The sequence below is a fragment of the Schistocerca piceifrons genome, chromosome 10, assembly GCF_021461385.2.
Source record: "Schistocerca piceifrons isolate TAMUIC-IGC-003096 chromosome 10, iqSchPice1.1, whole genome shotgun sequence".
NCBI lineage: Eukaryota > Metazoa > Arthropoda > Insecta > Orthoptera > Acrididae > Schistocerca > Schistocerca piceifrons.
Window position 1 is genome coordinate 66,753,033 of NC_060147.1, and position 24,240 is coordinate 66,777,272.

The 24,240-nt window shown below is 44.5% G+C and overlaps 1 pseudogene; it reads left to right on the plus strand.

Annotated features, from left to right (window-relative positions):
• The first annotated feature begins 724 nt into the window (after nucleotides 1-724).
• Nucleotides 725-842, plus strand: LOC124719335 (annotated as a pseudogene).
• The last annotated feature ends 23,398 nt before the right edge of the window (nucleotides 843-24,240 follow it).

Consider the following 24,240-nt stretch of genomic DNA (forward strand, 5'->3'; position numbering starts at 1 on the left):
TTTAAAAACTCCTGTGTAAAAGTTTTAATAACGCGGAAGCATTAGCAGCTGGCGCAGTCCGCCACTTCGCCATTTTTCCCTTCGCACCTACCCCCCATCCCCTTCCCCTCTCTAGTTAGCCCTACTCCACAGCTAAATGTTTCCTAGCACTTCTTCTGCAAGAAGAAGGGAAATGGAGATCGGTGATGGAGTACCTTCTTTTCGTACCACCAAAACGGACACGTGCACATCTAGTTCTACGTGTACATTTACACGCCGCAGGCCAGCTCACGTTGCGTGGTGGAGGGCTCTTCTGTCATTTCCCCCCTTTTCCTGTTCCATTCACGAATGCACATCGGCTGAATCATCGTCGATTGACCTCCGTGCATTACCCAGTTTCTCTAATTTTCTTGCCCTGGTCAGTTAGCGAGACGTATGTTGTCTCACTCTTCTTGCAACGTTCACTCTCGACATTGCGACAGTAAACCTGTCCACGATGCACAGTGCCTTTCTTGCAGCGTGTGCTATCGCAGTTTTGTTGAGCACCTCCGTAACGTTCTCACACCTATTAAACAATCCCGTAACGAAAAGCAGTGTTACTCTTCGTTGGATATTTTCTGACTCTCCTATCAAACCAGCTAAGGGTTCCAAACTGATCAGCAACACTGTGCAACCAGTCGCACGAGTGTTTTGTAAGACACTTCTTTTGTGGATGAATTAAATTTCCTTAATATTCTTCCTGTGGGGCAACGGCCTTGCCGCAGTGGTTACACCGGTTCCCGTGAGATCACCGAAGTTAAGCGCTGACGGGCGTGGTAGGCACTTGGATGGGTGACCATCCAGGCCGCCACGCGCTGTTGCCATTTTTCGGGGTGCACTCAGCCTCGTGATGCCAAGCGAGGAGCTACTCGACCGAATAGTAGCGGCTTCGGTCAATAATACCATCATAACGACCGGGAGAGCGGTGTGCTGACCCCACGCCCACCTATCCGCATCCTCCTCTGAGGATGACACGGCGGTCGGATGTTCCCGGTAAGCCACTCGTGGCCTGACGACGGAGTGTGTTTTAATATTCTTCTTACGAATGTCAACCTGGCATCTACTTTTCCCATAATTTGTTTCATCTGATCATTCCACTTAAGGTCGCTCCGATTGGTTAATCCATTTTGTCTTATAAGAACACAATATATTATATTTATTTACCTTCAGAGTCACCTGCCAATACCTGCACGAATAATAGATCATACGTAGTGTGATATTATTGGATTTCAGACATTTTGCATATGAGAAAAGGACAGCCATCGAGCTGTAGTTTGTAAGCATGACAACGCGAGAGTAAAGAAACGAAATCTGTTTATAACGTGCGCCTATACCAAGACGCGCGGCCAGCGTTTAAAAGGTACTTTTAAACACTATGACTCGCTGGGCGCAGATATTTAAAATCATTGCCGCAGCGCTTGATAGCAAGAAGCTGCGAAACAGAAGAGAGAACAATTTATCATTTGTTAGGAAAATTCTAGAATCTTTATAGGTAGTTGTACTTCTGGTCGCCGATATGTTAACATGTACTTCATTACCTTTGATGTATGGTCGCCGACTTGTTAAGGCGTGTTGTGTAGCACCGCTACAAGTTATATTTCATTTAGTGTGAAAAACCACGTTATCATCAAGAAAGAAAACGCTTTTGTAAACCTTGTGACGATAAAAAATACTTACGCGCACGCCAGGACATTTAATTTTTACAAAATATTACACATACAAAAGCAGCGATTGTTGGACTGCTCCATGTATGAGAAAAACATAAAAAAGTAAGTTTTGTATTCATTATAAATTTGTTAATGTTTATAGTTTAACGCCATTGTTCTTTGAGAATATATTGATGCTTCACTGTACAGAAAATCTATGCTTATTCTTTTCTTTAAATTAACCACAAATAATGTTTATGTTTAAATGAACTTTGTTACACGTTCGCTCTTTATCGCGGTGTCTCGATTGTATTTGGGAGACCATTAATGTGTTCAGTTTCCGATCTGACAACTTTTTTTACAAAATTTCATTGTTTCGCATTTTTTTGATTATTCAAATAGGTCCCTTAGGTAATTTCATTGAAGAGTCTGATTGCGTGGAAGCAATCCGGGTTAAGAGGTAATTTGAGAAACTATTTTCACGCAATCAGTCTGTACGTCTCCTGAACACAATCGAGAACTCACGCACTACGTGACCCAACGACATCGTCAACTACGAATTGAGTGGGCACGGGACCATAGGGATTCGACCGTCGATCAATGGAAACGTGTCTACTCTTCTGCTGAATCACATTTTTGCTACACTAGGTCGATGGTCGTCTCCATAAACGCCATCATCGAGGTGAAAGGGGACTCGAAACGTGCAGTGCGCTTCGGATGCAGGCTGCTGGGAGCAATATTATGCTGTGGGAGACATTTTGCTGCGCTTGCACGGGACCTGTGGTAGTAGTCGAAGACGTGATCACAACTGAGGACCACCTGCATCCCTTCGTGATTGGTGGCTTCCCCGACGGCGATGTCATCTTTCAGCAGTATAATTGTCCGTGTCTCGAAGCCAGACCAGTACTACAGTGGTATGAGTAGTATTATAGTGAACTCGATGTCTCGGCGACCAAATTCGCCTGATGTAAAACCCATGTATACCCCTCTCGGACGCTGTTGGGCGCCGTCACCTCATACGCAAATCAACGGCCTGTTATTTACTCGAATCACATGACCTGTGCCTAGACATCTAAAGCCACATACCGCCACAAACATATTAACAAACTCTTAGATACCTGATACGCGGAATTTGTCATATATTTTGTTTCAAAGACGTACAAACAACCTGTTAAGCAGGTGGTCAAAATGTCTTGGCTCATCAGCGTATATTGTGAACAGTAACGATACTGTCACATTTCCTTGTTGTACTGAAATTGCTTTGACATCTGTCTAGTTCGTACCGTTAACAGCGACGTGTTGGATTCTGTCTCGAAGGGAGACCTGAATCCAGCGACAAATCTCGTCTCATACTCGATAATCTCGTATCTTCTTCAGTAAGAGACCGGACGTCACGAAACACGTCGTCAACATGAATGCCTTTGTCTACGGCGTTCTGGATATCACGGAGATGCGTTTCTTTGCGACCAACGTTGTCAGAATACAGTGAGAGAAAGGCGGAAAGCAATGTATGTAGGCGGAACTTTACTATTAAACGGCCCACAAATGTAGTAGTATCAATATACTACTCTTACACCATAACCAGTAATCCACCACCCCTGATTCTTTAAGGAATCTACGAGGACCTGCTGCAGAGTATTTTCTTCGAATTTCTTATTCAGTTACCAGTATTTTATTTGAGGTATTACATGTCATCTGTGTTACTCGATTTAATCAAGAAGAGAATAGAAGCGCTAGAAATGTGGAGCTACATGAGAATGCTGAAGATTACGTGGGTGGAGGTACTGAATAGAATTGGTGAGCAAAGAAATTTGTGGTACAAGCGGACTAGAAGAATGGATCAATTTTTAGGACACATACTGCGGCATCAGAGGACGATCAGTTTAGTACTGGTGGAAAGTAATGGCGGTAACAATTGTACATGGAGACCAAGAAATGAATACATTCAGCAAATTCAGGAGGATGTAGGTCGCAGTAGTTACTGAGAAATGAAGAGGATTGCACACGAAAGAGAAGCTTGGAGAGCTGCATCAAAACAGTCTTCGGACTGAATACTACAACAAAAACATGACGTTTTAGCATATTTGCTTTTCCTTGCATTGCACGTGGGCAAGATTTCCTTTAGCTGGTTTGTTAACATGCATCACTTCCGAGAAGTGCCGAGTTTCCGTTGCTACAAGGTACTCGCGAAAGTCTGTTAGGAACAGTCTGACTTCACTGTTAAGGCACAATAACATAATTTACGGTCAAGTACTGTATCTCAAAATTATCATCAAGTTAGGCTCAGTTAAAGTCTAGTTCAGATCTCATTTCGTTAGTGAGACGTTCTCATTCTCGTGGTTCTGTGTTACATGTGTGTAAGTGTGTCATTCAGTGTTCGGAATTTTACTTACTCAGTTTCGATACGTTAATCTGCATTTCAATAGAAGCATCCTGAGAATATATTATTTCAACGTTCAGCTTGTAATTTTATGCATAATTCTTACTCTCTTATATTCTTGTGTCTGATTTGCAAGGAACCTACTGCGACATCACGCATTATAGCACTGTTCGTTATACTGCGCAGTACAGTTCCACATGATAGCTTGTTTAGTATACTGTTTTAGGTTTTCTAATCATTTTGGTAAACGTTAATTAGAATACAGTTACAAAATTTGTTTACTCACATCATCAGATAGAATTTACATAAGCACACTACTTGCACTGTTCAGTTGAAAGAATACTTACATTACAATACATTCCCAGACGAAAGTTATAGATAGAAGAACAGTAAACCAAAGAAAACAAACAAAACAGATGCGGTTGTTGAGGAGACTGTGTTGTAGCGTATCCCGACGTCGTTTAATTTGTAAACTGAGGAAGCAGTAAAGAAAACCAAGAGGAAATCAGGGAAGAGAATTAAAGCTCAGGGAGATGGCGTAAGGAGATTGGGTGTTTGCCGATAACAATGTAATTACTTCAGAGCCGGTAGAGGACTTGGCAGAACAGGTGAATGGAATTGATGGTCTCTTGGGAAGAAGAATATCAACGAAAGTAGAACAAAAGTAAGTCAAATCAAAGTAGTCGATGCTGAGGAAACTAGATTAGGAATTCAGGCACTACAAGCAGCCGAAGAGTTTTGCCGTTTGAACAAGAAAATAACGCGAAATGACCAAAGTAGAGAAGATGTAAATTGCACACTGACGATAGCATGAATAGCGTTTCTGAAGAAGAGAACTTCATCAACATCGAATATAAATGTAAATGAAAGGAAGTTTTTTCTGAAGATATCTGCACGGAATGAAGCTTTGTACGGACGTAGAACGTGGACACCGACAGTTCAGACAAGAACAGAGTAGAATTAGCGGTTTTGCAGAAAATGCTGAAGATCAGATGCGTAGATCGCGTTAACTAACGAAGACTCACTAAACCGAGATGGGAAGAAAGTCAAGTGTGGGGAGCTCCATCTATCCTTCTTCAGACCGAAGAAGATGACGACGACGACGACAAGAACAACAACAACCAGTTTCGGAATAAGCGGTCTTAACTTTCTGCTGACACCTACGGAAGGTCTCATGGTGAAAGAAAACGTTCTTAGTATTTCTCCAGAGATTCAAAGCGCGTAACTGCACGGATTTTTCTTTATATTGCTGCCACTTTATTATCTAGGATCGAATTTATTGGAGTGTGTTTCTGCCATTTAACTCTATTGTGTATGCACTAAATTAAACAAACTATCACGTCAGATTTTGTCCAACATATGAAACAGTCGGGTAAAAACAGAGGGTGTGAATGTCTGTTCCAATCAGTAATGTCCGATTTTGAACCTGGGCAACTAATCTTACTTGAATTAGTTGCTTGAGAGTCCTGCTGTAGCTGAGTGCTCTTTGCTCCAGTTCTTTCACTGAGGAAGTAGGTGTGGAGCAACTGGAAATCGGATTCTCTATGTAGTACTTCTCTTGTAAATGTTTTGTTTATTTACAAAACAAGTATTTCTATGCTTGCTGCGGAGGATGACCACGCAAACAAACTTTTTGCCTATGTAGTATTTTGAACTGCCAAACGAGACAAGGGTCTGTTGATAATACTTTCACCTGGCCTATGAATCTCCATACCTCAAACCTCCAAGTCTTGTCTCAGTTCCCATTTTAATGTGGACTGTAACTCCTCACGCCAGTGGTGTTACAAACGTTGAAGACAAACGCCAAAAGCATCCGACAGGACATTGCATAGTGCAACACTTTGGTTACCGTACAGTCATCGCAACCGATCACCTCATTACACGTAATTACATCAGCTGAGCTTGCTAAGGTGCCCAGAAGTAGTTTCGTGTGATGTAGATGTGAAGGTAATTCAGGGGGTACGCCAAGGGAATGTCACATGTCCGTTACTATTTGTAATGATTATTAATGATGTAGTGGATAGCGCCGTAAACTAGGTGTGGCAATTCGTGGTCAGTGGTGTTGTCTTTAGGAAGTCTGTAACGCTAGAAGATTGTGGCGAAACACTGGAAGGTCTGCGGAGGATCGATCATTGGCGCAGTGACTGGCATTTTACCCTCAAGATAAACAAATGTAATCTGTCACCCATAAATAAACGAGGAGATCCTGTCCTGTTCTATTACATTCTTACCAAGAAATCGTAAAAACAGTGACGACCGAAAAGTACCTTAGAATAACCGTCCAGACTGACGACATAAAATTAGTTGTACGGAAAACAGGTGCCAGGTTTAGATTCGTTGGAGGAACGTGAAGGAAACGCGATTCATTCACGAAAGAAGTCGAGCACCAGACCATTGTTCACTTGAAAGGTTTTGCTCCTATTATCGTATAGTTCTACCCATATTATTCTGGCTATTAATGGGGTCTTGAAGAAAAGGTATTTCGTATTTAGAGAGGTGGTAGAAGGAGCAAGGAAAGCAAAAATGTCTAGTGAACATGATCTATTCGCTCTTGTGCAACAGAGTTATTAAAGCAAGTGTTTATCTTGGAACAATGAACTTTTTTTGAAAGTAATTGCAGAGCTCATGAGAAGAAGAATGCAGTGATGTTGTTAAGCCTTTAACGTTTCGCAATGACGTATCTGAATAATGTGCTAAAATTTAGGGCTAGCGCGAGGGGATGCATGCGCTATTGGACTGTTGTAAGCACCGCAGAATGGGGCTCTAGTTCAGATTGCAGCGTAAAGGCTATAGGTGTTTACATCGCAATAGCCAATTCAGGCATAACCGTCAGATAATCTTGGGGAACGTTTCAGTGTCAACATTAACATGCGCCATGTTACTGTTCTAGTTTTTTTAGGAACTCGATCGCAGTTACAAGATGTATGTCGTTTCATCAAAAAGAAATGGTTCAAATGGCTCTGAGCACTATGGGGCTTAACATCTTAGGCCATCAGTCCCCTAGAACTTAGAACTACTTAAACCTAACTAACCTAAGGACATCACACACATCCATGCCCGAGGCAGGTTTCAAACCTGCGACCATAGCAGTCCCACGGTTCCGGACTGCAGCGCCTAGAACCAGTTCCATCAAAAATGAGTAATAATAACACTAATAAGTTTTCTGGGGACGATATTTTCCACAGCAAGTATGTACATATCCCGTGCATGTATTTTGTTACACCATTGATAATCGTAGCTCATGTATCAAGAAAGATATTGAAGCAAGCACTGTTAGTTACTCTTTCATAAAGTAGCTCATTTTTCTTGCTGCAGTCTTAATGTTCAACTGCGTTATGCGTTTCTCCTTTTATGTTATACTGTAAATCTCTTCCGTGGATTTGTTTGTTACTTTTTGCCTGGCTCGATATTTCTGCGGTTCCACCTACGTCAACATAGCTTAAGAGTTGCACATCCGTTTCGCTTCAGAAAATTCGACTCATATTTGATGACATTTTGGAGTCACTAGACGCCTGAAGGCAACAGGTCGGTAACGTGAGAAATGTGATGGTATTTACTAGAATAACGTTTTGTTTAACAAGGCGTCTGATGCCAAGCAATAAATAGCTGTTTATTTGGCGTCTCACGCCCGCAAGTAAGGTACTGGAGTGCCTGATTAATTCCGAGTGACGATGAAAATCATGTCCGAAAGGACTTTGCATCATAATTCGAAATAATATAGGCACTGAAGTATCGTATTTATCCGCAAACGACTTACAAATAAAATGTCTACCCTGTACGGGAATATACATAACAGATATATGAGTATAGGGTGTAGACGCATGGTTGATGACATGCGGAAGTTTGCATCTAGCCGTGAGTAGTGCTCGAATAGGCTAATGATAAGACCACCCCTCGTAATAAACAAGAATTCCGGGTTTGAGTCCCGGTGAGAGACCAATTTTCACTGTCTTCATTCCATTATACAGATGATGGATGTCCATGTTCACAACTGCGAAGACATTTCATGCACTCCTGCTACAGTTGTCTCAGTCCCTGTGTTACCAATCTGTAGTGATTTCCACATCATTTGTGCAGTTTCTAACGTCATACAGTACACCCAAAACAAAGTGTGAAAAAGGAAGCAAACCGAAAATTTCGACAGGGGTAAGTGTCGATTTTTATTATGTGATGTACTAGTGCGTTTCTTAACCTATTACATTAGAAAAACGTGAAAACTGGGAGACTGAGAAAAAATAGCTAAATATTTACTGAAGATGCCCTTAGTATGAAAGGCAGAGCACACATGCCAATTAAATGGTAATAGCGCAGAAAGAATAAAAAAGTTGATTTATAAACGAACAGAAACATCTTTCTTGCTCGAATATCTCATTTGATACACGAGTTACGACTGTTAACCTTGTACCAACTTTCCCTGTCCCTCTCCGTACTAAATTTGCCTAAAACGTCATTTCGACATCGCGAACCGTTCGCAAAACAAAGGGCGTGTTACAGCTTATGCGGCTCACAATGTATACGTCGATATAGAAAAGCCGTGATGGATACGTTTAGCACGAATCACATCTTAGGACAGCGATAGAGTGCGAAAATTAATACATTTCACACAGCATGCATCACCAGAAATTTACAGAAGTACTAAGTTACAATGTGTGTACATGTTACTGAATTTCTCATTTGGTAGAATCTCGGAGCATACACAAAAGTAACGCTTTCATCTGGCAGTAGATAGGTAACTGACACTATAGTAAACCAAGAAACACTGCTGATATGTTTCGGTAAACGACGTGAGTCACTTCTCGGAAGGGAAGTATACAATATCAGGAAGAAAAAAGTAAAGAACTTCTCTATGCTTCAATATCTGAGAAAAACTGTAGAAAATAGCGTGGATTCCCGACATAACAAAAGAACTAGGAAGAAAAAAACCGAAGAAATAAGTCAGAAACTCTTTTCAGAAGACTTCCATGACAGAAGAGATGAGAAATCAACAACAACGTGGATAGAAGAAAGGAAAAGGCAGCATAGGGATGAGATGGAGTACTGGAAAAAATCAGAAACAGCAAAGAAAGATAAGGTACCTTAGTCGTTCCGTGATCCTGGTTGGTCAATATAAAGATTAAATAGAAGACAGGAAATTATAATTGCTTCATTACTTCGGCCTGTAAGAAAGTTACCTTGACACCAAATTACGTGTCAATGTATTACCTTTTACATAACAATTTATTGCGTCTAAGATCACTTAAAGTTACAATGTTCGTATTACTGGATTCAGCAGTTGATCACCTTATTCAGATGTTATTAATTATCTTACAGCTCCGTCATGGTACATCACTATTCCAGTAACACATTCTGAACAAAAAAAAATGGCTCTGAGCACTATGGGACTCAACTGCTGAGGTCATTAGTCCCCTAGAACTTAGAACTAGTTAAACCTAACTAACCTAAGGACATCACACACATCCATGCCCGAGGCAGGATTCGAACCTGCGACCGTAGCAGTCGCGCGGTTCCGGACTGCGCGCCTAGAACCGCTAGACCACCGCGGCCGGCCATTCTGAACACAAAATGTGTAAATTAATTACACAACATATTGTCAGATGTTAAAAGAGACTGAGAATGCGACGATGTGACATCTTTCATACCCCTTCATGCTGTTCAGAATGCTTAACTGGAACTGTGATACATCGTGATGAAGCAGCTTTCTGGTTAATCATATATAAAGATGGCAATCAGTTCATGAAACCAGTAACGTGAACATCGTAGTTTTTAAGCTGTCTTGGATGTGATAAATAACTACATAAACGTTTGAAAGATCGCATGCATCCGTATGGCAATATGCGAATATTTTTAAAAAATTGAGTATCACCACTTACCTAAATCCTTTTTCAGTACCTTGAATCGCTCACGAAAGAAGAGAGATGTTACTTCTTTCGCTGCTCACTCTCTAAACGATGTAAAATAGCCACGAGGGACGTATTTAGCACGAAAAACACCGTCCGAGACCGGTAAATGGTGAAAATTAATACATTTTCTCCAGAATCCTGTAGAAGTGCGGTATTTGGTAGAATCTCAGAGTCCGAACACAAATTTTTGCCAGTACTAGGTAGGTAACTGACACCAGAGTGTCCTGAGAAATACTGAGCGTTGATCGGTGAACGACCTGAGTCGCTCGCAGAGGAAGAGCCGAAAAAGAGAGAGAAAAAGAAAAAAAGTTGTTTTAAGTAGCTTTCCAATTCTCGCCTGGTGGTATAAAAACGTAAGGGCAGAGGACGTTGGCCCAAAAAACGTGCCTCGGAGTTTCACCTGAGCCCGGCCTTCCGCCGAGGACAACAAAAGCCGACCCGCTGAGGTACCTGCGAGGCCGGTGGCCGCGGCCGCCAGCGAAAGCGAAAGCGGTGCGTTTACAACCCTGAGGATGTTGCGCGGTGGGCGGAGCGACCCATTTGGAGCAATCGCAGGTATTTTTCTGCCGGAGCGCCGCGCGGCGTGGGACGGGACGGGTCTGTGTTTTCGGGGAGGTTTTGTTGTCCCTCTCGGGCGCGCTGCGCGGTTCATTGTCGCGGTCAGCGGGGCGTCTCGGAAAAGGGTTTCCCGGAAAAACGAAAGGACTCGAACGTTCGGAGCCGCCGACCCGTCGAGTCAGTCGGCCCCGCGCTGTCCGGAAAGGGACGGCAGGTCCCTCTCTTCTAGTCGCCTTTTTTCCCTTTTTTTGCCTCTGACCAGGCGCAGGACAAGCGTTCGTTGACCTCTCCACTGGCGCAGAATCCCGTGAGGCAAGTCACTTGTTTCCACGAATCTTAAGCGCGCCGTAGACGATAGCTATTGTTAATCTTCCGGATGTGCAATAACAGTCAACGTCTGTGGGTGAGGCTAAGATATTGGGCAGCAATACTGAGCAGAGCAAGAACTTCATAAGTACATTGCGCTACCTGAGAATGTGCAGTCTGCGAGCAGAACTGACAATATGTATATCTACATACATTCTACATAAATAACCATGAGGCGCAGGGCGGTGGGTAGCTTGTACTGCTCCTGCGCTACTCGCAAATGGAGCAGCGGGTAAACGACTTTCTGTATGTTTCAGTAGGATCCCTGATTTGTCTTATCTTTTTTTCGCTGACCTTAAGCGAGATATATTGGCTGCACTAGAACCGCTATGCACTCTGTCAGATGTGCCGCGTCTCTAAATTTCCTCAATAGTATTCCACGAAAAGAATGTCTTCTTTCTTTCAGCGAATCATTTCCGCAATTCTCGCGTGTTGATGTAATAAATCTACCAGCAAGCTTCCGAATTGCTTGGATGTCTTCGTTTAATCCGACTTGTTGGGCATCCCAAACACTCGAATAGCACTCAAAAATGGGTCGCACAAGTGTTCTATACGCAGTCTCCTTTACAGATGAGCTTCACGTTCCTAGAATGCTCTCAAAATACCGAAGTCGTCTATTCGCCTTCACTACCGTCGACCTTACGTGCTGGTTAAATTTCATACCGCTTTGCAACGTTACGGACTTGCATTTACTCGAAGTGACTGCGTCAATGCCGGCCGCGGTGGTCTCGTGGTTCTAGGCGCGCAGTCCGGAACGCGCGACCTAACACCGCCGTCCAGGACATCATAATAGGTTCTATCAGCCAAGTCTTCCAGTCACGTACCTGAGAACCTAATCATTGTGGTCGGACCTGGTTAACAGTCTCCAGTGGGGTACTATGCTCCCAAGACTGGTTTTATGCGTCTCTCCCCGCTAATCCATCCTGTGCAAGCCTCTTAATCTCTGAACAGCTACAGAAAAATTCCTCGATACGAACCTGCTTAATGTATTTAAGCTTTGGTCTCCTCTACAAGTTTTACTCAACTTACTCACTTGCATTATCAAACTGACTATTCCTTGATCCCTTCTTTTGGCGAAGTTGTGCTACAGATTTCTTTTTAACCGGTTCAGTTGTGTATATCTTACGTACTGGATCTGACTGTGCTTCAGCATTCGTCTGTAGCACCACATTTCAAAAGTATCTATATTTTTCTTGTGTGAACTGTTTGCCATTACGTTTCACTCCCTTACAAGGCTAAAGTTCACACAAATACTTTAAAAAATTCCCTCATAACACGTAAAATTACACTGGTTTCTTTTTTCCTTATTTTTACAGGAACATATGCCTTGTTTTTTCCAGTCTGCGTTTTATGTCCTCTCTACTTCGGCCATTCTCGCTTATTTTGAAGCCCAGATAGCAATACTCATCAACAGCCTTTAGTGTTTCATTTACTGATTTAACTCCACTTAATTCTGATGTCCTTGTTTTACTTTCTTTGATCTTCATCCTTCAAGACACTGAATGTCTGATGATGGTTATACCAATTTTTCTTCTACTAACTGCAAGTAACAAATTTTCGCGAGACAATTTCTGACGATTCTTGTACCACTTTTTTATCTATCAACTGCTTGGAAGAAAGCAGAGCCATTGATACAGAGCAGCGTCTTCACTGCCCAACATTTGGAACCAGCCTACTTGTTGTGCAATATTATTGCACGTTTTTTGTCAACAGTCTGGGCAGAACTTGCACAATATTGTACAGTATTACTGTACAGAAGTACTAATCGTCAAGGGGCCGCTTCAGAATCTAAATCGTCTCACTGCGGAACGTATTGTATTTTTCCTTCGGTCTGAAACCTAGCACTAACGCCGAAATGCCGGTAACTGAGACAAGCGATTTCGGAGAAGAAAACGAACTAAAAGCGTTCGGCAGGGGAAACTCATCGAGACCTCATGACGTGCCTGTATACCTATTAATTCGTCATCATGATTGGGGCTGATAATTGAATATAAAGATAATAGTTTTACTCGTGAGTCATTAGTTTATAATGTCACTATGTGTTCCGATGGTCAACACGTTCTCAGACGTGAGATTACTTAGTTACAGCCTTGGTGTTAGTCCGTACGCTCCCATGCTCTACACTGATACCAACAATACAATTACGTAATAGTTCTCCGTGTCTAGACGCTGCTGTGGCGCATCGCAGCTGATCGTTGTGCAATAAACAATTATTGTATGGAATAGAGCATGGGGAAGTAAAGGCAAAGGAACTCGTGGCCCCCAGCCACACAGGGCATTGTGGTAATGCAATGCCGAGAGCTGAAAATTTTTCCCGGACTAGGACTCGAAGACCCTGATGCTCCGCATCTCTTCAACGGTTGCGTTAACCGTCTGAGACGTCTTGTCACGGTCCACGCCACTCCACCCCCCCCCCCCCCCACCCTCGACGGAGGTTCGAGTCCTCCCTCGGGCATGGGTGTGTTTGTCGTCCTTAGCGTAAGTTAGTTTAAGTAGTGTGTAACGTTAGGGACCGATGACCTCAGCAGTTTGGTGCCATAAGGCATTACCACAACAAATTAACCGCCTCGGTCATCGGACACGCTTTTCGTCCTACCCAGATTCTCAACTTACCTCACGCTGCGTTACAGAGACACTTAGTGGCGGATGGAATGCGTGTTCCGACGGCCGAGGCGGTTGACGCAACTGTTCTAAAGAAGTGGAACAGTCCAGTTGGAATCCCAGTTCGGCACAAATTTTCAGCTCTCGCCACTGCATTACCACAACGCTCTGTGCGGCTGGAGGTCACGAGATCCCCACCCATCCTTTCCCTTTATTCCCCAACCTCTAAAAGAAACTACGCCCCAACTGGCCATGAAGGCCCAACGGTACCGACCGGCCGCCGTATCATCCTCAGCTCACAGGCGACGCTGGATGCGGATATAGAGGGCCTTTTTTTTAGAGATGTCCATTCCTCTTCAACTGTATTGCCTAATGAGGTATTCCTTATTGCTGTAGCTATAGCCTTAGAGAACTTCAACCGTATCTCGTCATTCCTTGGTACTTCCATATCCCACTTCTTTGCTTATTGATTCTTTCTGACTAATGTCTTAAACTACAGCCTACTCTTCATCACTACTGTATTGTGATCTGAGTCTACATCTGCTCCTGGGTACGCCTTACAATCCAGTATCTGATTTCGGAATCTCTGTCTGACCATGATGGAATCTAACTGAAATCTTCCCGTATTACCCGGCCTTTTTGCCAAGTATACCTCCTCCTCTTGTGATTCTTAACAGGGTATTCGCTATTACTAGCTGTAACTTGTTACAGAAAATTAGTCTATCTCCTCTCTTAATCCTTGTCCCAAGCCCATATTCTCCTGTAACCTATTCTTCTTCTTCTTTCCCTACAACTATCCATTCTGATAAGAACAACCGTGTCACTGAACTGTTCACAATAACACACTCTCTGCCCTGTCTTCCTATTCATAACGAACCCTACTCTCGTAAACCATTTTATGTTGCTGTTGATATTACCCTTTACTCTTCTGACCAGAGATCCTTGTCTTATTTCCACTTCACTTCACAGACCGCTACTATATCTAGATTGAGCCTTTGCATTTCCCTTTTCAGATTTTCTAGTTTCCCTACCACGTTCAAGCTTCTGACATTCCACGCCCCGACTCGTAGAACGTTATCCTTTCGATGATTATTCAATCTTTTTCTCATGGTAACCTCCCCCTTGGCAGTCCCCTCCCGGATATCCGAATGGGGGACTATTCTGGAATCTTTTGCCAATGGAGAGATCATCATGACAGTTCTTCAATTACAGGCCACATGTCCTGTGGATACATGTTACGTGTCTTTAATGCAGTGGTTTCCGTTGCCTTCTGCATCCTCATGTCGTTGATCATTGCTGATTCTTCCCCCTTTAGAAGCAGTTTGCCACCCCTAGGACAAGAGAGTGCCCTGAACCTCTGTCCACTTCTCCGCCCTCTTTGACAAGGCCGTTGGCAGTATGAGGGTGACTTCTTATGCTGGAAGTCTTCGGCCGCCAATGCTGATTATTAATCAAAATTTAAGCAGCGGTGGGATTCGAACCCGAATGGAAGACGTTGTCCACATTGTTGTGGTTGTACATGCGCTGGCTAAAACTACATATACCTGCACTAACGAATATTATGCAGGTATTACGTATTTTTCGGCTTCTTCGATCGTAGGGCTGCTGTCAAGAATGCCGTCGACGCTTTCCAACACGATGATTTCACGATTATAGTGCGTTTACCAGAGTTTTCAGCACACTTTGTGAAACAGGTGTTCTTTCAATTTCCCGTTGTTCTTCTGAATGTATAGTTCAACAACCCGTGCAGGAAAAGCAACACATTGCTGAATTGGTGCAGCGTAGTCCTGCTACCCGTCTTAGTGTCCAACGAAACGTGTATGGCGAACATTACATGCGTAAAACCTGGACTCACGTCACACACATTTGTAAAACGCACATTGTACTGTTTAATAACCCCCTACATGGGTAAACCTGACTGTGTGTTAATAATACAGACAATAAATAACAATGTACAACAAATGTGTTCTACGTGGGAAAGACTTTGCAAAGGGTCATATGTCCGTTCGAATTATCTTGCTTCAAATGATGGTTCTTGTCATATCCCTGAATACTGCCCATTCCTCTGCGGGCACCATTTACACGCTGTATGCATTTATATGCGCATCTAACATTGGTCCAACAGACCATTTATGTCATTAATTCATGTGATTTACTAAACCGTGTGTGGCTGGTCCCGGCGGAGGTTCGAGTCCTCCCTCGGGCATGGGTGTGGGTGTTTGTCCTTAGGATAATTTAGGTTAAGTAGTGTGTAAGCTTAGGGACTGATGACCTTAGCAGTTGAGTCCCATAAGATTTCACACATATTTGAACATTTTTTACTAAATCGAACTCCAAATACAAAAAATGCATAAATTTGCATTGATGAGTAAAATTTGGACGCCTGCCATTGCGGTGATCGTGGTGTGGCCCTTCCTGTTCACATATGACGAGTAACACACTGTTTGGTTTTATTCATGATACCATTAAATCACTCTTTTGGCTACAAAACCCTATTTTTCAACATAATCTCCTTTCAATGCGGCGGCCTTATGCCACCTTACTGTATATGCTCGCATTGTATCATTATACTGGTCATTGTCAGGGTCAGCGTCTTGCTGCATCAAAACTCTTGCAGGATCAGCAGTCTTGCTGGATCTAGAACCTCCGCATTTTCCGCGTACTGCGTCCTGCAGATTGCGTCCTTCATTGGACCGAGCAGATGTAAGTCGGAAGGTGCAAGATCCTGGCTGTAGGGTGGATGAGGAAGACTAGTCCAATGAAGCTTTGTTGGCTTCTCTGGGGTGCGCAGTCTTGAGGGAGTTCAGTTGTTCAGCGAGGTGTTCCGTTGTGATGCATCGCTCACCTCGAGTGACAGTGTCCGCACCTTGCAGCATTGCAGGAGTTGTCGCAGTGTGGCCGGCCGCTGTGGACGATCGGTTCTAGACGCTTCAGTCCGGAACCGCGCTGCTGCTATGGTCGCCGGTTCGAATCCTGCCTCGGGCATGGATGTGTGTGATGTCCTTAGGTTAGTTAGGTTTCAGTAGTTCTAAGTCTAGGGGACTGATGAGCCATTTTGTAGCATTGTGCAGCCTGCCCGGCACGCGGGAGATACGACAGGTTTTCTCAAACTTGTTACGTTGATGACATGTGGCTCGCCGAATGACTCACCGTGCTTTCTTTAAGTGCCAGATCTCAGAAGATAGTCTGCAAGCAACTATGCTGCTCTGATTTCCCGCCGAAAGAGACTCAGCCACTGCTCTTTGCTTGGAACGCACCTCCGCTACACACGCCATTTCGAAAGCATCGTATAGCGTCGCTACCTATCGGAACTTCATGAGATTACGGGAGCGGAAGCTGGAATATTCCAGGGTCTCCCACAGCAAATTCCACATCTATTCAACCGATATTGGCCGAGAAAAAAAAGTGTTGCACCACTCATTGAACGCTCTCGTACATAACCATGGTCAGCTTTGATTCAGCGATATTAAAAGATACCGCTTGATACCTGTAAGGAGGACCAAAGTACACGCTCCCTAGGCCTCACCTTCCACTTGTTAGAGGCAGTGGGGTGCAGGGTAGATGAGCCGCCGCGACCTAACAAGTACCACCCTACAATCTCTGAGGAGGTATTCAGCGCCTTGCGCGTTACGTCTGCCGCACGTGACTTATTTCTCGCTGCGGTCACGCGTCGGATCATGTCAAAACACTTGTCCCGACAGTCACGTAGGCTGCCGAAGCAGCGTCCGCGGCGCTTAAGTGAAACAAATCTGCTCGAGGCTCGAGGCGGCCCAGACCAGCGTGCTCCGTCACGACACGGCGCCAATATTTCCATCCTATTTATTTCTCCTCTGGGCTGAGTGACGTCCCGCGGGGACGCGACGGTGTAATAAAAAGTTTTTACTGCTCCTCGAGCGGCTGTGGTGGGGGGAGCCGCAGACAGGCTGAGCCCGGCAGCGGCGCTCTAAACGGCAGTCAGCTGTTGGGGAGGACGTGCTAAGCCCAGCTCCCCACCCCCTAACCTCTTCATGGTAATTTGGTGGTGGTGGTGGTGGGAGGAGTGTCGTTTAGCCTCTGACTCGAACACCGTTTGTTTGGCACTCATCACCGTGTCGGCCCATTTACGACTCACGTCACATCGTGTTCGATTGACCTGTCCCCTGGGGTAAGGTTCAAAGCTTAGCCCGCCGTATTCATTGCCAAGAACATCTGTGCGAAAAAAATTGTATGAGGGAGAACGTGCTGGATCCGAAAGCTCGGCTAATTTCAGTGATACAGGAAGTAAAGCAAGTCACTGGAAGCAAATGCAACGATTCACAGAGTAGTTGAGGAGTTGAACAGACGACAGGACATGCGTAAAACTTTCGTGGCAAATTAAAACTCTGTGTCAGAGCAAGACTCGAACCTGGGGTCATTTCCTTTCGCGGATATGTGCTCTATAGACTGAGACATACAACCACGACTTGTGACCCACCTTTGCAGTCCCTTCCTACCTTCCGGACTTTGCGCAAGTACCTTGTGTTAGACATGATAAATGGCTTACGGGTGTAGGTGAAGACGTGGAAATCACTGGGCACCTCGGTAATCTTTTCTGTAATGGCGTTGGCTGATCTACATTCGCGTCAAACTCCGCAAGCCACCCAATAGTGTGTGGAGGAAAGTGTTTCTGGTACCACTAACTGATCCCCCCGTACCGTGGTCCACCTGCAGATGGCGTGTGGGAAGAATCATGGTCAGTAAGCTTATGTATTGGTTCTAATTTCTCGAATTTTCTCCTCTTGGTCATTACGCAAGATGTATGTCGGAGGAAGTAATATGTTGTCCGACTCTTCCCGGAATGCACACTCTCGAAATTTCAGTACTAAGCCACTGCATGATGCACAATGCCCCTCTTGTAACGTCTGCCACTGGAGTTTGTTGAGCATCTCTGTAACGCTGTCTCGCCGACTAAATGATTCCGCGATGAAACGCGCCGCACGTCGTTGAGTCTTCCCTATTGCTTCTACCAGCCCTACCAGGTACGGATTCCATACTGACGAACAGGCTCCCAGATCGATGCTATTTTCCTTGACTTCCGGAAGGCGTTCGATACAGATCCGCACTGTCGCCTGATAAACAAAGTAAGAACCAACGGAATATCAGACCAGCTGTGTGGCTGGATTGAAGAGTTTTTAGCAAACAGAACACAGCATGTGGTTCTCAATGGAGAGACGTCTACAGACATTAAAGTAACCTCTGGTGTGCCACAGGGGAGTGTTAGGGGACCATTGCTTTTCACAATATATATAAATGACCTAGTAGATAGTGTCGGAACTTCCATGCGGCTTTTCGCAGATGATGCTGTAATATACAGAGAAGTTGCAGCATTAGAAAATTGCACATAAATGCAAGAAGATATGCAGCGGATAGGCACTTGGTGCAGGGAGTGGCAACTGACACTTAACATAGACAAATGTAATGAATTACGAATACATTGAAAGAAGGATCCTTTATTGTATGATTATATGATAGCGGAACAAACACTGGTAGCAGTTACTTCTGTAAAATGTCTGGGAGTGTGCGTGCGGAACGATTTGAAGTGGAATGATCATATAAAATTAATTGTTGGTAAAGCGGGTGGCAGGCTGAGATTCATTGGGAGAGTCCTTAGAAAATGTAGTCCATCAACAAAGGAGGTGGCTTACAAAACATTCGTTCGACCTATACTTGAGTATTGCTCATCAGTGTGGGATCCGTACCAGATCGGGTTGACGGAGGAGATAGAGAAGATCCAAAGAAGAGCAGCGCGTTTCGTCACAGGGTTATTTGGTAAGCCTGATAGCGTTACGGAGATGTTTAGCAAACTCAAGTCGCAGACTCTGCAAGAGAGGCGCTCTGCATCGCGGTGTAGCTTGCTCGCCAGGTTTCGAGAGAGTGCGTTTCTGGATGAGGTATCGAATATATTGCTTCCCCCTACTTATACTTCTCGAGGAGATCACGAATGTAAAATTAGAGAGATTCGAGCGCGCACGGAGGCTTTCCGGCCGTCGTTCTTCCCGCAAACCATACGCGACTGGAACAGGAAAGGGAGATAATGACAGAGGCACGTAAAGTGCCCTCCACCACACACCGTTGGGTGGCTTGTGGAGTATAAATGTAGATGTAGATGTAGATGAACAATACTAAAGACGCGGTCGAACCAGCGCCTTATGAGCCACGTCCTTCGCGGATCAGTTACATTTCCTTTAGATTCCTTCTAGGAATCATGGTCTGGCTTCTGCTTTTCCTACTGTTTGTTTAATTGAGGTCATTCCACTTAGAGCCGCTTTGGATAGTTACTCCTAGATATTTCACGGTACATTCTGTTTCCAGCAGTTACTCATCAATAATGTAGTTGTACAGTAGTGCGCTTCTTTTCCTATGTCACATATACTTACGTTCGCGGTCAATTCCCAGAGCCCGCACGACTTATCTATCCTCTGCAGGCCATTATGCAGTTCGACTCTGCCTTGTGGAGTTGTTATTCTGTTATAGACAACCGCGAACACTCTTACAGAGCATTCGAGGATTTCTGCTATATCATCTACACTGAAGACCAAAGAAACCGATACACCTGCTTAATATCGTTTACGGCCCCCGCAAGCACGCAGAATTGCCGCAACACGACGTGGCATGGGCTCGACTAATGTCTGAAGCTCGACTAATGTCTCAAGTAGTGCCGGAGGGAACTGACGCCGTGGATCCTGCAAGGCAATCTGCAAATTCGTAAGAGTACGAGGGAGTGGCGATCTCTTTTCAACACCACGTTGCAAGACCTCCCTGATGTGCTCAATAATGTTACCGTCTGGGGAGGTCGGTGCGCAGTGGATGTGTTTGAACTCAGAAGATTATTCATGGAGTAACTCTGTAGCAGTCCTATATGTGTGGGATATCGCATTGTCCTGCTGGAATTGCCCTAGTCCGTCGGAATGCGCATTGGACATGAATGGATGCAGTTGACCAGACAGGATGCTTACGTACGTGTCACCCATCAGAATCGTATCTAGATGTATCAGTGGTCCCATCTCACTCCAACTGCACACGAACCACACCATTACAAAGCCTCTACCATCCTCGCCTGACCAGACAACATGTTTCCACTCTTCAGGAGTCCAACGTCGGTGTTGAAGGGCCCAAGGTGAGGCGTTAAGCTTTGTGTAGTGCAGTCATCAAGGGTACACGAGTTTGCCTTTGGCTTAAAAAGCTCATATCTATGATGTTTCCTTGAATAGTTCCCAGCATTGAAATCTGCAGCACTTTGCGGTAGGGTTGCACTTCTGTCACGTTGAACGATTCTCTTCAGTCGTCGTTGGTCCCGTTCTTGCAGGCTCTTTTTCCGGCCGCAGCGATGTTGGAGATTTGATGTTTTATCGGATTCCTGATATTCACTGTACACTCGCGAAATGGTCGTACGGGAAAATGCCCACTTCATCGCTACCTCGAGAGTGCTGTGTCCTATCGCTCATGCGCCGACTATAACACCACGTTCAAACTCACTCATGTCTTGATAACCTGCCACTGTACTAGCTGTAACCGATCTAACAACTGCGCCAGACGGTAGTTGTCCTCTAAAGGAGCGTCGTAATCTGCCTGTTCATATCTCTGTATTTGAGTACGTATGCGTATACCAGTTTCTTTGGCACTTCAGTGTACATTGTAAAGAGTAACTTTCTATCACACTAACTTTTGGTATTCCGGGAATTATCTTTACATCTCTCGTTTTAGTTCCGTTAAGAGCGACGAGCGCAATCTATCTGAAGAGAATTACCGAATCCAGTTGCAAATATAGTTCGACACTCGACACTCGATGAACTGGATGTTTTTCACTAGACGGCAGGTGGCAGGCTGATAAATCGCCCTTTGTCACGGTATAGTTGTTCGTGGTGTAAATAGTTAATTACTGCCGGAAGACTCACTGTTCTTGGTAGGCAAAAAAGAAAATGAAACAAGGATGGTATTTTGGAGCTCATTATTACAATGGCATTAAGATGATAAAATACGGGCTGCAGAGCCGGAATGTGAAAGAAAGACGTCATTAGCTTTGTGGGATCATTGCGGCATTTGAGTCCAGGGATTCTGGAGAGACACAGAAAACATGTGTCACGATATTCTACATCTACATCTAAATCTACATTGATACTCCGCAAGCCACCCAACGGTGTGTGGCGGAGGGCACTTTACGTGCCACTGTCATTACCTCCCTTTCCTGTTCCAGTCGCGTATGGTTCGCGGGAAGAACGACTGTCTGAAAGCCTCCGTGCGCGCTCTAATCTCTCTAATTTTACATTCGTGATCTCCTCGGGAGGTATAAGTAGGGGGAAGCAATATATTAGATACCTCATCCAGAAACGCACCCTCTCGAAACCTGGCGAGCAAGCTACACCGCGATGCAGAGCGCCTCTCTTGCAGAGTCTGCCACTTGAGTTTGCTAAACACCTCCGTAACACTATCACGCTTACCAAATAACCCTGTGACGAAACGCGCCGCTCTTCTTTGGATCTTCTCTACCTCCTCCGTCAGACCGATCTGGTACGGATCCCACACTGATGAGCAATACTCAAGTATAGGTCGAACGAGTGTTTTGTAAGCCACCTCCTTTGTTGATGGACTACATTTTCTAAGCACTCTCCCAATGAATCTCAACCTGGTACCCGCCTTACCAACAATTAATTTTATATGATCATTCCACTTCAAATCGTTCCGCACGCATACTCCCAGATATTTTACAGAAGTAACTGCTACCAGTGTTTGTTCCGCTATCATATAATCATACAATAAAGGATCCTTCTTTCTATATTCAGGCAGGATTTTTAATATTTGCTCCTACTGAAGTCGCGCCCGTTCCTTAACCAATGTAACACATCAATTAGTAGCAAGGAATCAAGACATAAAAATAAAATAAAAAATCTTGAGAGAGATTGGCATTATTACATCTGCTTTTGCAGTTGAAAAGGAAGGAGAAGAAAAACTTGTACACGAAACCAGCTCTAAGAACTATGGGACTGAACATCTTAGATCATCAGTTCCCTAGACTTAGAATTAGTTAAACTTAACTAACCTAAGGACATCACACACATCCATGCCCGAGGCAGGATTCGAACCTGCGATGGTAGGAGCAGCGCTGTTGAGGACTGAAGCGCCTAGAACCGCTCGGCCACAGCGACCGGCAATAGACTTTTAAACTTCGCAAATACCTGCTTATACAGTGTTACAAAACTATACGGACAAACATGGAGAGGCTGCAGAGGGTGTCTTAAGAAACAAACTGAAGATAGGTACCCGTGTCCGGAAACGCCATCTAAAGATGCTACAGAGCGTCGAAGTCACTGGCGCCGGTGCCTGACAACAAACTTGACTTTGTATGTTGCTGGACCATAGGCGAAACGTCTCGCAATGTTGTCTGTTATTCAGTGGTCGCGACTGACGATCTGATGTATAACGCAAACACTGGAGATTTTAGGAGGTTCTTGGAAACCCCTGTCCAAAACCGTCATCCAATGAGGCAACAGGGGATTGCAGTCACAGGAGACACGGTCTGTGTACCCAGCAGGTAGCTCCATCTGCTCCACTGGCAATCAGTCGCGACCACCCAATAACAAACAACACTGCGACACGTTCCACCTACGGACCATTAGCGTACAAAGACGTGTTTGCTGCCTAAGGGGTAGCCTAGTGGCAGGATCCGGCGCCTGTAACTTAGACTCCCTGGAGTGTCATCAGATGACGTTTCCAGACACGGGTTCCTGTCCTCAGTTTGTTCCACAAGACACCCTCCACAAAACCTTGAAGTGTCAGTATCATTTTGTATGACACTGCATATGTGTCAGTTGGACTGTGGGTGGTCTATTGATAGTGACCGGGCCAAAGATCTCACGAAATAAGCGTCAAACGAAAAAACTGCAAGAACGAAACTTGTCTAGCTTGAAGGGGGAAACTGGATGGCGCTATGGTTGGCCGGCTACATGACGCTGTAATAGGTCAAACGGATATCAACTGCGTTTTTCTAAATAGGAACCCTAATTTTTTATTGCATATTCGTGTAGTACGTAAAGAAATGTGAATGTTTTAGTTGGACTACTTTTTTCGCTTTGTGATAGATGGCGCTGTAATAGTCACAAACATATGGCTCACAGTTTCAGACGAACAGTTGGTAACAGGTAGGTTTCTTAAATTAAAATACAGAACGTAGGTATGTTTGAACATTTTATTTCGGTTGTTCCAGTGCGATACATGTACCTTTGTGAACTTATCATTTCTGAGAACGCATGCTGTTTCAGCGTGATCACCTGTGAATATCACATTAATGCAATAAATGCTCAAAATGATGTCCGTCAACCTCAATGCATTTGGCATTACGTGTAACGACATTCCTCGCAACAGCGAGTAGTTCGCCTTCCGTAATGTTCGCACATGCATTGACAACGCGCTGACGCAGTTTGTCAGGCGTTGTCGGTGGATCACGATAGCAAATATTCTTCAACTTTCCCCACAGAAAGAAATCCGGGGACGGCAGATCCGGTGAACGTGCGGGCCGTGGTATCGTTCTTCGACGACCAATCCATCTGTCATGAAATATGCTATTCAATACCGCTTCAGCCACACGCGAGCTATGTGCCGGACATCCATCATGTTGGAAGCACATCGCCATTGTGTCATGCAGTGAAAATCTTGTAGTAACATCGGTAGATCAGTACGTATGAAATCAGCATACATTGTACCATTTAGATTGCCATCGGTAAAATGGGGGCCAATTATCCTTCCTCCCAGACTGCTG